Below are 17,080 nucleotides of genomic sequence, written 5' to 3'. Positions count from 1 at the left end.
AGTGTGCTTTGCCTCTGTACATTTATAGATATCAGCAGAGCAGCACAAGCAGCAGCCCCCGATGGGTTTCACTGGGACTGGGCTGGCTGGTTCCCACTGGTAGTTCTGGGATGGGCTGCCTCTTTCTTTGGAGTCACACTGACAGAAGTGGCAGCACACTCCAAAGTGATCGACTTTTCTCATCCTTACCATTCTCTAGATATTTCAATATTAATAACTGGCTGTTTAATTGTAATCTTTAATCTGACTTTGGGTCTAAGTAGAAAATGCCTAATCAGCAGTCTCACAATATCAATCAAGTACTTAATGACTTTCATAATTAATCGCCTTATTTAAATATAATTCCTGAAAGCTTTGGCCTTTGCAATTTCTAAATTATGGAAGAAAGACCAAAGAAAAGTCACAGTTTTACTGAATGAAAACAATGTCTGTTTTAATTGTTTTCCTAACGTGACAAATGCTAGAGAACCTCAAGATTGTTCCATCCTTCAAGCTCTGGAAAACATGAGGCAGGAAGAGCATAAAGATTGAGATATTTCCTATGAATACAAATGGGAAGCTTTTAGGTTTTCATGTGTTAGCCTGAAGCTCACAGAAATCCTGTCTCTTAATTTGAGGTAAGGAATTTAAAATTTTGTCGAATAGATTTAGAAATGATTATAGCTATAAGGTGGTCAATTAGTAGATGTCTGTGGAAGATCTACTTGTTATTTTCTTAGCCATTTGTTTAGAAGTTTTAGAAAGTTAAGAAAAAATATAAATAGACTTAATATTTTAACAGATATTGAATAGTTGGATAAAGATCCATGAATGTATTGCATTAAAAGCAGAGGATGAGAGAATTTTGCAATCCACAAGTTTTTGGAGAGTCAGTTCCTAGCCATATGAGGCTATTTCTGTTCAAAAAAGAGATCTCTGCTACACTGAGAAACTGAAAAACTTGAAAACGTAATCTGAACAACCTCCAGCACCAGTATCTGTCCGAGTTCCCAACAACCATTTATTTCTGGAGTAGATCTTTGGAAGCAGGATGCTGGTTTCTAGTGGTCAACAGGATTATTGCATTTAGCCTCCCTTTCCTGTCATTCTGTTGTTCCTTAGTGACATGTGTGTCTATATAGCACATTTGTGTAACATTCCTTTGTGAAGAATCTATCCAGATGTCTCTGACCAATATACTAAAATTTAGATTTCAGGTATGTTTTTATATGCTACTTAAACCCATCGTTTTAGTCTTCTCCATTATTGCTATGCTTTTTCCAATCCACATCCTTTAGTAAAACTGTTCAACATCCTTGCTTTATATACAGAGGAGTACATTTTGATGGCAACAGCACACAAAGTGTTGAAATTGATTAGTGGAAACAGCATAAGTACAAAGAGCTGCATATAAGCACCTTTTTTTGCAATTGATGTTTCAGGATACTCTAGCTGAAGAGTATCTTAATGAAACCACAGCTTCCCTTTCCCCCTTATTAAAAAGAAGCTGTAGGTAATAGGATGTTAAGGACCATGTTTTTTTTTTCCCTCAGCTGTCAAGCAGCATCACCTAAAAGTTTTGGGAATAAATGGGTTGTTCAGGCTTTTGTTGGCTGTGGATGGACTTTTGCAAAGGGGCATGGGAGTGTTGGTGGGACAGCATCTTGAGCCTCCTGAGCCTTCATTCAGGCAAAATCTGTATCAATTCCAAAAGGGTGTGCAGAAGCAAGGCCCAGGGTTTGCCTCCAGAATTAGAGGGAAGCGGCAGGGGAGAGTGAGCCACTGGCTGATGGACATTACATGCTGCCAGTTCTCATGTGTACTGCGATAATCTGGATTCCACAGATAACACCTTGTAATGACATGCCCCTGTGCCATTATCTCTGCCTCTGTGTTCTTTTTCTTTAACACAGTGTGTAGCAGATGGAAACCCTTCAGATGTTCATGTAGAGTCAAGAGAATACCAGAATGGCTCTGCAGATGGCTTTCAAATAGCCATGGGGCTGGACTGCATCTGGGAAACCAGAAAAACCTGGTGGAAACCAGGCCTCAGGTCAGAACCTGCACAAAGTTGTGACTTACTCCAGGGAGGAGAGCTAAATGTTCCTCTTATTCCTGATGAATGACTACTTGGTTCTGCAAACAAATATAAGGTAAGTATGTTTCCCTTTAATGAATGCACAGTATTTTTTCCTAAATGCACCAACCACAGAAATTTCAGTAAATTGAGTCTGCTCTTTTTACAGTGCTGAATCAAAATGTCAAACCAGCATAACTCAATTATAGGAGAGGAGATAAAGCATCATGCTGAATACCAGCAAGTTATTTGTGAAATACTTCAAATTGCCAATGCCATAACTACCTGTGGGAAATTAGACCAGACAAGAGCTTAGATTCAGCTGTGGGAAAATTGACTCAGAGCAACTTGTTTGCAAAGTTTCAAAATTAGATTTTTCACCCCACCTGAGCTTTATAGACTGGTTGCACCCTTCAGTTTGTTACTGGTTTTGCTAAAAATAATTTTTAGGTGCAAATAAGTGAGGGGAGGGAAAGGAAGAATCAGAATTCACGCATTTGAATTTAAAAAAAAAATGTTAAAGAACTTGTTATTTTTTCAATGCAATTTTGTCATTCTTAAAAAAGATCGGTCACTCCGAAATCCTTTCTATGGAGGAGATGATGTTGCAGCTGAATCATTTTTCTTTGCATTTTTAAGCAGAGATGAGTACCTTATTCCTTATTTTAATGATGCTGAGAGGCAAGTTGTAGTGACTTTAATATTACATGAGGTTGTGTCTGAGTTCTTCATGTTGAATGAAAAGCTGGATATTTCCAGCTTGAAATAAATAGCTTTATTTATGATGAAGGCAACAAATTCTCTCCACAATTAATGGGAGACATTAAGTACCTCCAAGAAATGCATTTGGTATTCATGCGATACATTGTTTTAAAAAAGTAATAGTAACAGTTTGAGCCACAGTTGGGAAATAAATTACTAAAGATATTGACTCTGATGACTACATGTACAGATCACCTCTGCAATATAATTCTTCTAAAGTGCAAATTATTAGATCCTGTAATTTGTGAATATTTCCTACTTTTTATTTTCTCCATCGCCATGGGGAGGCAGGAGCTGAGAAAGCAAAGGTTATGAAGTCTAGTTAAATCTTTTGAAATGCTGATTAAAGTGGTACACGTGTCCTACAGATCCTTACCTCTACACCTGAGGATGAACGTAGCACAAGCTGGTGGTAAAGCTGGTACAACAACACTGTTGTAGGACTGTGATTTTAAAGATACATATACTATCATGACATATCTATATCGTGATACTAACCTCATGCTCTATTTGAGGCTATTGATGTGGTTTGCCTTGATCTTGCTGAGCCCTGGCTTTCATTCTTTCCTTCTCTCTCCAGGGCCACAATGGTGCCCTGAATGGCACCTCCACTCCAGCAGGAGAAGGGCTGGAGGCAAACAGCACTTCCCCATCACATCCCTCTCTCTTCCCAGCAAAGCCACAGAGCAGAATTGGCTGCCTCATCTGCAGCTGTTGGATCCTAGGAGAGAGGTGTGCTTGAAAAGGGTATCCTGTATGCTAAAAAGTAACTGCAAGATGGAGAAGGTCCCAGCAAGTGCATTGTCTCTCTGTAATAGGCTTTGGGGTTTATCATGGATGATCCCAGTCCTCCAGTGGGCTTGGCTAGGAAGAAATAAGTGAAATAAGAAAGAAACCGACAGTCTTCTGTATTTCTACTGACCTCTTCTTCAAAAGCTGTAGTAGCACTGCAGAATGTGGGAGCAGTGTGACACTCGTTTGATATCAGCATCACGAAAAATTCAGCCCAGTCCTCCTTGCAGTCAGCAAGAATTAGCATGCTACCTCCCACACCTGTATCTAAGTTGTGTTCATGTTCAGAAAATGTGGAGGTAAATGCACCTAAGTGATCACGTTAGGGATGTTCATTTTGTGTTAGAGACAAAAATGGTATGCACAAATGGCATTTGTCATCTCATTTCTTTCCAAGTAAGAAAACTGAGAGTTCAGTCTGAGAATGCGAAACCTTCATTCCTAAAAATCCCCACCATATTTAATTGTCTAACTTTAATTTACTTTATCTGATGCAGAGTAATTTCAATAGCAGCAAACCTGGAACAAATCCTCACTGTAAACCCAATCCTCTCTCCAAGCTTAATCTTCCACCTGTGAGGATTTGAACTGCCACTTCAGATACAGAAGCCTTTCCCTCTCAGATGTGAGTATGAATCCCAAACCTGCAGCACAGCCTCACCTCCAATGTTAAGGCAATAAGTAGAAGGGATGAGACTATAAGGAAAATACGTGACAAGGAGTCTGAGTAGCGTGACCTAGTGTTTGGCTAACTCAGACACACATGCTGCCGTGGCAGACCTTGGAGCTTGGAAGAAGGCAGATATTTGGGAATGCATCCAGACAGCAAGGGCCTATAGGGGAAGGACAATGCTGGCACACTCTGTGGCAGATGATCTTGGACTATTTTCAGGTGTATTAACTGCATTTTTTGAAGATGGAGTGATCAGTCATTTTGGGGCGAGGGAGTCTTGGTCACTCATGGGAAAGCAGAGTGAAAGTTTGGGTTAATTATTGACAGAAATTCGGCCTGTGCAGGGAAGAGGGATGTAAACAGGAGGCAGAGGAGTATGGGGCTGACATTCTGAGACTGCAGGTGAAATCATTAATTCTTATACCTGCTTCCCCTCTGACTCCCCTTTTCATTCATGAATGGTCTCATTATTCTTTCTTCTGTGTACGTCAGTATGGAAAATACCTTGCACATAAATGTCATCTTCTTTATGAAGAAAAAACAAAAAGATCATAAAGTTACAGCAAATCTGTGCCAGCCTTACTGGTGTGTAACATGCAAGTGATTTCCTTCAAGTTTTGTTGAGTTTTTGGGTTGTGGTTTCGGCTCTGACTCTTCACTTTGCTGCTAATTAGCACATTAATGGGTGGCAGTTGGAGTAAAGATCCCTCCAATACATCACAACTGGAGAGCTTGTTCCACTTGGGGAAAATACTGTTCCTTGCAGGTTATCAACAGGAGATGTTTCATATTTATCAGTTTGGCAACAGTAGGTGGTATGAGGAGCTGAAGAGTAGTAGCAGTAACATTTCAATAAAGTAATTTTCTAACTTATTCAGAATACCACAATATCTTAAACAATTTTAAAAAAAAGTAGTAGTAAAGTGGTTGCACTGAGCAGTGACTGTAGTGTTAGACAGGGGATGTGGAATAATACTTTAACCCACCAGGTTACAGATAATTATGAGCCATCCAAAAATAAAATCATCACAAAACATGATGCTTTGTGCAGCATGTCTTTTTGGAGTAGCATGAGGAAGCATAAAATATCCCAGGACAAAGAATAATGAAAGTGCAGAACTCTGTTTCAGTGATATAATGGGACTAAATTAAATCTCAAAGTTACACACTTGGGGAATTAAAACTCCCATAGAAGGAATTTACTGGCAGATCATTGGGCCGTATCTGAACAGTGGTCAGCAACCATTGCTAACTCCACACAGTAACAGAGGAAAAGGGAAAAGAGGAGCAACAAGCCTGCACAGCAGTGAAGGATGGAGTTAGAAAGGGCTCTCTCTACAGCATATATCAGATGACAGAAGGCCTGTGGAAGTCATTGATCTGTCTGGTCATTGACACCAGAGATAAAATCTGTAAAATTGTGTTGATATGTCCTGTTAAGGACACTGTGCAATACACAGCCTTGTCTACCTTTATCATAATTTGCAAAAAATTCTTTGATTCAGGCTTGTTTGGGACAAAGTTGTGAGGTGCAATGCCAGGGGTACACCGTCTGTTTTCTTTTGCTATTTGAAAAGTGCTTAAAGAGGAAAAGAAGGGCCAGGTGAGACAAAGGGATTCTTCACCCAGGGCTTATTGATCCAGAGGGGATGCAGATGTGCCGCTGTAGTAAAAGATTTCAGTGCAGTTGCTTTCATGTTATCCCTCTGCAACTGCCAAAGCTCACGCTATCGTACTCAGCAACGCTCGTATTACAGTCACCCTTGTGACTTGTTTTTAATGTCAGATCACACGACAGCATGACACATTGTCAGGTGTTCACATCCAAACATTCACATGCTCTCGTACTTTTTCAAGTGTCTAACGTGGCAACAGAAATGCAAGAGAAGGATTTTCGGGAAAGTTATTTGCAGCCTTACAGATTTAAAAATCTTTCTTGTTTCTGCCTTAGGACGGAACAGTGTTTGTGCATATTCCAAGTCTCACAGCATAAGATGATTCAGGGAAAAGTATGTGGAGTTTTGGCTTCTGGCTCATACCTCCCCTAACATTTACTTTTCCAATTTGTCCTTCTCTTTCAGGAACACTATGTTTAGTTCGGTACCTAAAACTGGAGTTTGACTGGAAAATGTTAGACTAATCTCTGGTAACTTTCAGAATCTAAGCTCTTCTGAGTTTTTTTAAGGTACGTCTTGAAATGGATTTGGAATATGAATATTTTAACAAATGTTTGTGTAACACATAGACTTGCCAGTCTAATGACTAGGAAGAATAGGAGCCCACAGTATCAAAGACACATAACAGCCTTTTGCAGAACAAGTTTTTAGGAGGCAGGAATGCTTCACATGCTTAAGAAAGGAACTGGAAGGAAACACCCAGGAGCCCACATTTCTCTGTCTGTTAAGGAGCAGACTTAACATATTGTTAAGCATAAATTGAGCCTGATAATTAGATCAGTGGTTATCCATTATTTTGTGCAATGAGGAGCATAAATTTAAAAAGAACAGTATCTCTTAATGAAGCAAAAATGTCATCACAATCATTGTTTCTTATTTTAGCATAAGGAAATAGAGTAGTTTTCATGGTGCAATTACATCATTAGAAGCAATTTAAATGTCATCTTATTTCTCTATAGAACATAATTAATATATGTCTAATATACCAAGAATGTTGTTGGATCTTGTGCTAATTTCATCTTCAAAACAGAAGATCTTTAGACATAGAAACCTTAAACCCTAAGTAATCAATAAGCTCTCAGTGTTAGCAGTTTTACAGTGTCTTTCGATTACATTGAAACGATCACCTCTCACCTCACTGCTTCTGCTGTGACTGAGGTTCCCAGGATCTCTGAACATCATATTCTGAAGCCTAAGAGTGCCATCAGACAGGACTGTAAGCATTTCTTAGACTTCTGCTATCTTATGTTGATACTGTGCCCTTTCCGACACTTCAGAATCCTTTGCTCCATTAGAGACACTGAGCTTCATGGCTAATGGAAGTGCACAGGCCTCTCATCATGAAGAGGGATCTCCAGCAGCACAGAGCAGCTTGGTACAATAGCTGTGGATGAGTAGTAAAGAAGAAAAAATACAAGATGCACCTAGCTGGAATGTAACTAGAAACCTAGCTGGACAGAGGGTTAGAGATGGTGCAGTGAGGGATTTGGGTAAATGTAGACTTCTGTGATACTGCTGTCATGATGGAAGGAATCTGGGTTTTCCTGTGGATCACTTCTGCTTACTGTTTTGAGCTGCTGTGAGGGGAGCCAATTGCTCTCCAGCTGCCAAGGCCCCATAGCTGCGGGTTCCACTTTGTATCCGCTGACTCCCTTCTGCTGCGTACCTGTGTCCCTGGCAGATATCTGTAAAGCTGGAGCTGTGGGGGATGGTCAGTAAGCAGGTCGTTAGTGCCAGACATTAGGCAAGGTGGGGTAGCAAGAGGGAACTGCTCTTCCCCAAACAGCAGCCAGTCACAGATTTGCTGCCTTGTGTGACAAGATGAGAATTGAACCCTCACTGAATATATTCAGACATTTTTCTTTTCTGTGTACTGGGGCTGAACAAAATACTTGAGGACTACCAGGCAAGTATCGCATGCCCCAGCCAAATTAATTTCCTCCCTTTTCCATAGTGTTTTTCAGCAGTAAAAAGTAATGAGAAATACTTGGCTACTGGTATTTTTGGCTACGTCTATTCAGTCTTCCAGAACCGAATGGTTTAGCTGGATGCTGTAATATCAGAGCAGAAACCTCCTCATCTGTTAGTGCTCTGAGACCAGCCACACTGGGTTTCTTCTTCCATTGGGAGCTCCTGTAATATCTGTCAAACATTCTTCAAGTCTGCATTTAAACTCCTGGGAAAACACACACTTGACTCTTGGACAGTGCTGCGTGGCCTTGAGCCTCCCACTCTGCATCTGTGATTCAAGAGTGCTTTTGTCAGATCCCAGCTGTAAGCAGAAGAGGCCCGATGCTGCCCTCGTATGCAGAAGTGCAAGTTGATTCTTTCAGAGTCCCCTGGCTCTAAACAGTATCAGAATTAGGCCTTGAGTCTTAATTAAGTGTTGTGTTCCTTCTAAATGAGTCACTTTTCTGTCTTCTATACTTTATTTCCTCAAATAACTTAGCACATACATAGTTATTTTCACTGTGGGTATGCATCAAGGTCTGGGCCAGAGCGTCCGCTCTGTTGTACTTGGTGCTGTGTAGTCCCTCTCCCCACACTCCATTCCCCAGCCATTCCAGCATGTTACAAGAATAGACAGATAAAGACTGGGGGGTGTGTGTGTTATAAATGCGCTGAGTTAGGCTCTTTGGAGAGAGGAAAAAAGGTGTTACTTGAAGTTCTTTTATACAAAGGAATAATATTTTATCACCGATGTTTGATGCGTCTACCAATTTTGAAGTACCAAAGTCCCGTCATTTATAGGAAATGTAGAATTACAGTAATAACCTTTCAATTCAGAACTTCTTATTCATCCAAAAACATGTGAAGTACCTACTTGAAACTCAAAAGCACTTAAGTACTACATATGGACATACAGAGGGAGAGGTCCACTGGGACATCCACAGTATGTAAGTCAACTGCAGTTGACTTTGGTGGCACTTCGATGCCTTGAGACAGCCCTAGGTGTTTGTGTCCTTCCTGTCTCAAACATTTCTTCAAAAACTCATCTGTATTGGTAATGGGATGGTGGGAAGATAAAGCACCTCTGGTAGCTTGAAATCTGGATTGTGAACAGTTTTAAGAGGTACTTTGATTATTCTTCAGTGCCCCAGTCTCCCCAGTTTTAAACAGAAGTGAGTGGTCCTAGGTATGCTGCAGCAGTAATGTTTAGTAGTCAAGTACTGTCTGTTCCAAAGTGTTTTGATCCCAAACCCAGTTACGGTTGCTAAGTGACAACAACCTAATTGTCTGTGATAACTTTGACCAAGCCAAGCATTTAAAAGCAAGAAAATGAAATGCTAAAGACAATGCAGCTCTCCTGCTGTCCATATAACAAACCAAGTTTGGTACTAATCTGTTTCTAGAGCAAAGGTATTTGCTATACTTCTCCAGTAACTTCATTATTCCCAAGAGTATTATAGAGAATGACATTAATTGCTATGGTAATCACAACAAGAAGCAATTACTTTCAGCAAATAACAATTACTTCATTTTCCCAAAGTTTTTTGTGACCGCACCTGGCCTTAATCCCAGATTTATAACAAACATTTTTCTGGAAACTGAAAAAGAACAGATATCACTTGCTCTTTGGTGAGGAGGGCTTGCAAATTTGCATGCTAGAGTCTTATACCCTGCCAAACCCCAAGGACATGAACAGTTACTTAAAAATCTTGTGATTTTTCTATGCATCTCATTGTATTGTCAGGGTGGTTTAGGACTGCTTTTTGTTTGTGATTGGTAGCTTGGTGTAGAAAAAAATGCAAAATACCTGGGAAAAGGCTTAATCTCTGTAAAAACTGGGACCAGCTTGGTTTCACTTGAGATAATTCACTATATTGCTGTTACTTTCCTATCTAAGGACTTTAAAGAAGGTACCTGTGTGAATTTAGATTTAGGAGAAAATCTTAGGAGAAATCATTACAGAGCAAGATGTTTGCTGTGTTAACATATGATTGTTACTATGCAAACTAATCAAATACTGTAGCGTTAACAGTACTAAAATATTATAGAATGCCTTACAAAGACATTAAATGACATCTAAAGTTCAAATTAAGTTAATACTGTGTACAATAGCTTTCCCCTGTGTTCCTTTTGTTTTTAAGCAAGAATTGTATTTTGCCCCATACTGCTTCATAAACTGTTGTTTTTAAACCACTCTGCCTGACCTAGACTGAAAACTTTTGTTGATAAACAGCTACATCAGTGTTTGGCTATTCACAGCAGTATTCCTCAACATCACTAATATTAATTAAACCTAGCAGAATGAGAAATCCCCAACCTACTAATTACCAAGGTGCTGTGCTGTTCACATAAGTAAACTGAAAAACATTTTGTCCTTGTTTTGTACTAGGAAAGATGGATGGCATTTTCTGCCCTGTTTGTGTTCTCCAGGGCAAGAGCAGCACTGGAAAATACCCAGAAGTACTGCTAGCAAGGGATGCTTTCATCTAGCCAGGATGAAGGTGGAGATGGAGGATCGATAAGAATTGATGCCCTGTTTCCCACTGAGCTTCCACGTTCAGAAGTGTTCTTCAGGCACTCCAGAGAAGTACAACCCATAGGTTGGAGGCTGGAGTCAGCACAGCAGGCTAAGAAAATAACAGGGGGCTCCCATTAAGCTGGCTCACTAAAATCTTCCATATATACTTGGTAGCCCAGGTTTAGTTTACCATGACACTAGTACATTCCAAATCCATAAGCTGTGTTTCATCCTTGTAGCAACTGTATTTTCTCTGGAGAAAGAGCTCTACAATGTTAAACAATGTTGATGGTTTTCACTGCTACTTATTTCTAATACAGTGATTTATGTTCCTGGGCCTGATAGCCAGACTAAGTAGATTCCCTGTGGGTTTGCTGGCTGAGAACATTTGCCAAGCACTGAACAGCACAACATATAAAGAGCGTTAAGGCCAGATTTGCTTTTAATCTCTGCTTTGCTCTACATACCACCAATTTGGAGGAATAATTGACGTTACCTTGATATCTGATGGTCTGCCTACACATTTTTGTGAGCAGACATGATCTCACTCTTGCTAGGAAAGTACCATCTCCAAACAATGGGTTAGCAAAGCCCTGGCTGTGTGCTGATATCTGCATTTGCTCAGCTTCAGGACTGTGCTATCATAGCCATATGGCTCATAGCCAGCCTGAAACACAAGCTGGGAGAGCTGAGGAGAGAGCTGGAGAAGAGAAAAGAAAGATAGACCAGTCATAAGGAAGTTGAAGAGAGGTTTATAAAACAGTCTGTAGCCCACTTCTCCGCCAACCCATGTGAATTAAGCACTTTGCTGCATCTCCAGATACCTGGATGTAATTAAAAATCTTATTTAATGTGAATTAATGTGATTGGAGTCAGAATTCATCTTGCTAGGTGCTTTCTTTAAATGAAATATAATCTAGTTATATATACCAGTTATCAGAGAAATTGTATCATAACTCCCTCAGCACAATTCCAGAATATGATCCTAATGGTTTGTTGTTTTGGACAGTACAATGCTGCAAGTTTGGGCACCATGTGATTTTTAAGTGATACAAAAAGTATGAGATCTGCCATTGTACGCACATTGTCTTCCAATACCCATTTTTCAAATAGCAGTTCAGTTTTCCGGTTTCGTTGATGTGGCTCAGAAGGTAAAGGACTGAAATAAAACAGCTTTTCCCACAAAGCCATGTAATTAAAATCTGACTCTCAGCCACTAAAGAATTCCCCAGTGGCCAAATGAAAACTGAAAGTGTTGAGGGATATTAGTGATGTGCTGTGTCATAACTGGCTTCCAAATTAGAAACAGAATTAGTTGAGAAAAAAAATAGCTTCATTCAAGTCAAATTTTAAAAGATACTGAATTATTATTGTAAGGTAAATTTGTGGGAAATGTGAAGAACAACTGGGAATGTGAATTAATTAACAGTACGAATATGCAGATCATGAAAACCAAATTGTTCATCAGAAGTGTAGCAATGTTGGTTTTTTTCCTCTTCCCAGACAATTAGCAAATCAGATCATCTCTCCATTTTACCACTGATGAAAAAGCTGAGAAAGTCTCATTCTGATGTGCCAAAGGATTGCAAGAGAAGGCGTCCAATTGTAACTGGGTACTGCCAATGCTTCATGCACCCTTATCACTGACAGCTATTCTCCAGTTACCTCCCCGAATACCAGGACACTGGCTTTTGGTACCTAAATTCTCTAGGTTTGCTGGAATTTCTGATCACCATCGTGGTCTTCATCACTAGGATTAAATAAAGTACTTGAAGCACAAATGATAGGTAAGATACTTTACCTAGTATTGCAGAGCTAGTCAGAGAGTAGGCTACTTTATTCCTGAATTTATAACATCAAATCAAATTAACAGGATTTGAATGCATCTGCCAGATTATGTGAAGGACCATGTGCAGTCCTCCTGCGGGAGCGTCTAAAAGACTGAGCTGTTGCAAGTTATGATAAAAATGTGACCATCTTTAACGTTGGGCATAAAATTCTTATCCTTGATCTTATCCTTATTACAAGAAACCTTGTAATACTGGATGACTAGTGAGTTACATCCACAGGAACTAACATCTGACTGTGATCCTTTCAGATTACCCAGAATCTTACGGGAAGGAAAAGAAAGCATATAATTTCAGTAGTGAAACAGTATAAGTAATAATGAAGTAGATTATTCTTTGAACAAGCTACTGATCCTTAATGTGTATATACACATTTTGGGAATATGGGAATTTAAAAAAATGCTTGCAAAGTGTATATCAAGACTCCACAAAAGTGATTTCCTCTTTATTTTATGCAATGCAAATGTAATTCACTTCTGTTATTCACATTCCCTGTTCAAGTGAATAAAACCAACAGTTTAGACTTTTAAAAATTAATGGTTTTAGCATGAAGAACAATAGGCATCTTTCTTTTGGCACCATGGGAAAGCTGCAATAACCATTTCTTTAAAGTGAAGACATAAATGCCATTAATCTAAATTACCAGGGAGCTGATGAGGAGGCTAGCTAACAAATCATTTATTGTTTTAAAAGCATCTTTTTATGCATATGCACATCAGTGATACTGGGATAGTTAAGAACACATCAAGAAGCTTAAGAACCAAGTTCACTATTCCAGTTTCTTTAGCATTATGTCAGTGACTTTTAATTATTTCATCATGTCTGTGAGGTAACATCATTATACAATCCTGCTCCCATACTCCATCTTACCACCTTCTTACTTTTGGCTTGCACCAGTCACAGCACTTAAGCAGTGTGTCCTTCCTCCCTTCCACAACAGCCCATTGGTTTCTATCTCCACTTACCTGCAGTGCTCCTCCCTTGTCTTAAAGCACGTTTGATTGTTTTTCACGTTAGTAACAAAGTTGAGTAAGATGATTACTCAATGCTTTGCCATGGTTTGCCTCCCAGGAGCTTGCACAAATCTGGGAGACCTCTCTACAAGAGCTACACCGACAGTCTCCTACTCAACCACATTTGTCCATAGACTTGTTGATTCGGATTTCTGTAATCATTTCCACAAGTTGGCCTGGTGGAGTTGTCAGCCTTGGCGGTCTTAAATCCCTGTAGTTCCTCTTGGAATATTTTTAAAATCACACTGTTCACCAGGGAGCCAGTAAAACACTTGAACAATTTTGATTGTCACTTCTTTCCAGCAGAGAATAGCCCTGGCATGCACAGGTGCTGTCGCCCTCCCTGTGTGCTCCCCAGTGCCATTCACCAGCCTTCCACCAGAAAGAAGTAAATACAAGTGAGAAAATAAGATGGAATCATACAATGTTCTAGGTTTAAAAAAAAAAAAATTAGAATATGAACAAGGTTAATTTTAAGTTTACACTAGCGAAAAACCCCCACCCAAACCCTGCTGTACAAGCAGAATAGTTACAATACAGCAAATATGTGTAAAAGGCAGTGTCTCTCCCAGCATCAGATATGGACTATAACATATGGCTTGCCATTATGGATTCCTCTGAGAGTCCTGCAAATTAATTGCAATTAACAACTACTGCTACAATTAGTCTCTTATTTTTAAAGGGCTAGGGGTTTTCTCATTCACTGCATAATTGGTAGCAATGATGTTAATCTATAGATCCCCTTTCAGTTTACAGTTCTAGTTAAGGATTGTTATGGATTGTCATATAAATAGAGCACTAGATAGCAGTAGGGTTTTGTGTATATTTCTCTGGTTAAATGCAAAAGCTAGTCAAGGGAAAAAACAGCTCAACACTCTCTGCAGTGTAGACTGATGGAACAGAATATGTTATTTCTAACTAGTAACTGAGGAAGGGCAAAGAATAGACAAATGTAAACTTTTCAGCAGTGTGCCTGTTCATGATTCAGTATTCATTTCAAACATCAGAACTGATGAATTCAGAATTCCTGAATTTCTGTCTTGAACCTGTGTGAAGGTTCATTTCAATCCAGAAGTTACCTCAGAGTGCCCAATACCAGGTAGTTTGCCGGAAGGAGGTTAAAGAAAAAGGTAGTAGATGGTTAGGGAAGAATAATAATGTGCCAAAGGGGGAAGAAAGTTTCTTTAATCTTCCTGGCCTTGTCCTGAAAGCAAGAATCTTGCTTATATTTTGTAAGACCAAGCAGATCTTTTGGAAGTAAAGCAAAACTAATACAGCTGCAAAGGTCAGATTTGTCTCACCTTATTTTAACTATCTAAAAATTAGCTGGTTTCAGTTATTTGTCCACAGTCCTCCTGTAACGAATAGAAAAAATAGACAGCAGCCAGAACTTGGCAATTCATCCTGGCCCAGGAGAGATATCTCACCCTGTAGCAACATGTGTTCCTGCCATTTGCTGTTGGAAGGGACCCAGGTGGCTGTCTTGGAGCAGAGGCCTGCCTTTCAGATATTTATAGGCAGGTGAGATGAATCCCAAACAGCAAGAGTGCAATATGCCTACCATAAACCATAGTTATCCCTGAAAAGCAAAGAGATCCATAAAAAATTTGTCCGTCACAGTTCCCTACAGATGTTTATGAAAGATATCAAATGCAGATCAACTCACATTTTGATAAGTATACTGCATAGATCCTACATCACTGAAATCAGCAGAAAAACAAACAAGCAAACATCCATTGGAACTGATACGAGTAAGCAAGGATCTAAAACTGCCAGTTGTGAGAGCTGCAGGTAACTGCCTCATGATGCTCTCCTTGCTCCTACTGTTCTCCAACAAAGCCACCAAACATTTGCACAGTGTCAGGAGGGAGTGGCTCTGGTACATGGATGCATCTCTAACTGAGTGTAGCGGGGTGGGGGAGGCACTTTAAACCAAAAGCAGTGTGTGACATTCTAGCAGAGCTGTGGGATCACTCGCATGTTAGGGTATAAAGAAAATCTGTTGTATAAGGAGTGCCTCAGGGTCAGAAAGGTTGAAGTGTTTGTACAAACTGTAGGTAGCTATTTTAGTGGAATATGATTCAGACATTACATTGACTAAATGGTTTTTTGCCTAGTCTGAATGGAAGAAATGCACTAAACCATTTATTCATTACAGAAACATACTAAAAAAAAAAAAGAAAAAAGGAAGCCAGATAATTTACTAGGAGCAAGAAAAGTCAAGACAAACTTGCCTCTTAAGAATTGCCATTATCCTTTACCTGTGAAGTGTCCCTTTTCTTATCTGGAAATGTTTTGAACACCCCAGAAGTTCAAGCTGCTTTAAGGAGTGGTTCTAAAATGCAAAGAGGATGTAAAGAGCAGGATAATGTTCTGCTCGAAAAAAGAGTACTTTGTCTTCTGACAGTCAGATTCTGACCACGTTGATCAGAGCAAAACTTTTGAGCAAAACTGGCCTGCTTCACTGAGTTGCCTTTACTAGCCCTTGTCCATGGCAAATGGATATTTTATTTTATGGATGACATTACACTTATTCTTACATGCCATCTGCAGTTTTCACTGTTTCTTATCAGTGATTATTCCTCTTGAAAGGAAAAAGATCAGGCAAATTAATGGACAGCATTTGCCACGAATCCTTCCTTTTCCTTTAGGGCATTCCTGAAATGCAAATTATGAGAACAAGAAATGGTTCAATACTTTTTATGACAGCTGTCTGTATCAGGGTTAATTAGACTCCATCAGGCAGCCAGATACTCTTAGAGAGAAAATCTTTGTTATTAATAAACACATCTGGTTTGGATTTTGTAGCACACAGTCTAGTAATATCACAAAATAAAAGATTGATAGCTGATGTGGGCTTTCTTCCCAGACAGATTTAACTCTTACATTTAAAATGCAGTGAGTTTGTCTTTTCTGAAGGCTGAATTCTGACTTGCAGCACAACCTGAGAGCCAGAATCAGAGACTGGACTTGAATGAGACAGGGAGCATCAGCATCCACTGTATAAGTACAGTTTATGGACCCTTACTTGAACTGTCAATTTGTCTGCAATAATTCAAAATATGAAGCATGCAAATTTTTTTCTAAAGCCGCAGAATTAAAATGGGTCATAGGTTTAACACAAAGTGTAATTTAAAACAGGCAGCACTTCATGAACAAGGGTATCATGTTGCAATGAAATCTGAGCTAATGAAACAGGTTATCACTGTAAAACCCTATCGCTCTGAAGGGCATCTCCACTTCTGCTTTGTAGTCCAGCATCTCCTCCTCCCAGATGATGCAATTCCATCATAATCCTAAATCCTGATGTTGTGTAACAGGACAATTGCACGCAGGAGGAAGCAAGCAGGGGTGTCAATTTGAGGCAGAGAGCAGTTAATGCGGCACTGCCCAAGGGACTCAAGAAAAAACAGACCAGGGAAGGCACCTTGGCTGTTCTCAGCCCTTCTCAGTCTTCACTGTGAAAGAAGAGGGTACATTTTCTATGTAGGACAGGAGATAAAACGGAGACATGGAGAAAGGAATCATGTAAGACATCTGTAGCAGAGGTGGGAAATAAAACCAGATTTCCTCTGGTCAGGCTTCTGCAAACATGAAAAGCCCTTGGTACACTGTATAAGTTTATACTCTGAAGGGTGGTTTTCCTCCTCCAGGATTCCAGTGACTCGTACCCTGCCTGTTAGGACTACTTACCCACCAGTGCTGCCTTGGAACAGGCAGGTTTTCAGCAGTTTCACTGCTCACAGCTGCCATCTGGCAGCTCCACGGAGCGTTCTGAGGAGAGACAAAGCCA

At 39.8% G+C, this 17,080-nt stretch overlaps 1 long non-coding RNA gene across 1 annotated transcript; it reads left to right on the top strand.

Annotated features, from left to right (window-relative positions):
- The first annotated feature begins 510 nt into the window (after positions 1-510).
- On the top strand, positions 511-3,492 carry LOC113483191. Its single transcript, XR_003398976.1, has 3 exons — positions 511-617; positions 1,893-2,132; positions 3,399-3,492. It is a non-coding gene; the product is annotated as an uncharacterized LOC113483191 (long non-coding RNA).
- The last annotated feature ends 13,588 nt before the right edge of the window (positions 3,493-17,080 follow it).

The sequence above is a fragment of the Athene cunicularia genome (assembly GCF_003259725.1).
Source record: "Athene cunicularia isolate RWA chromosome 8 unlocalized genomic scaffold, athCun1 chr8_part1, whole genome shotgun sequence".
NCBI classification, from domain to species: domain Eukaryota; kingdom Metazoa; phylum Chordata; class Aves; order Strigiformes; family Strigidae; genus Athene; species Athene cunicularia.
The sequence above is the reverse complement of the archived record's forward strand: the minus strand, read 5'-3'. Positions and strand labels throughout refer to the sequence as shown.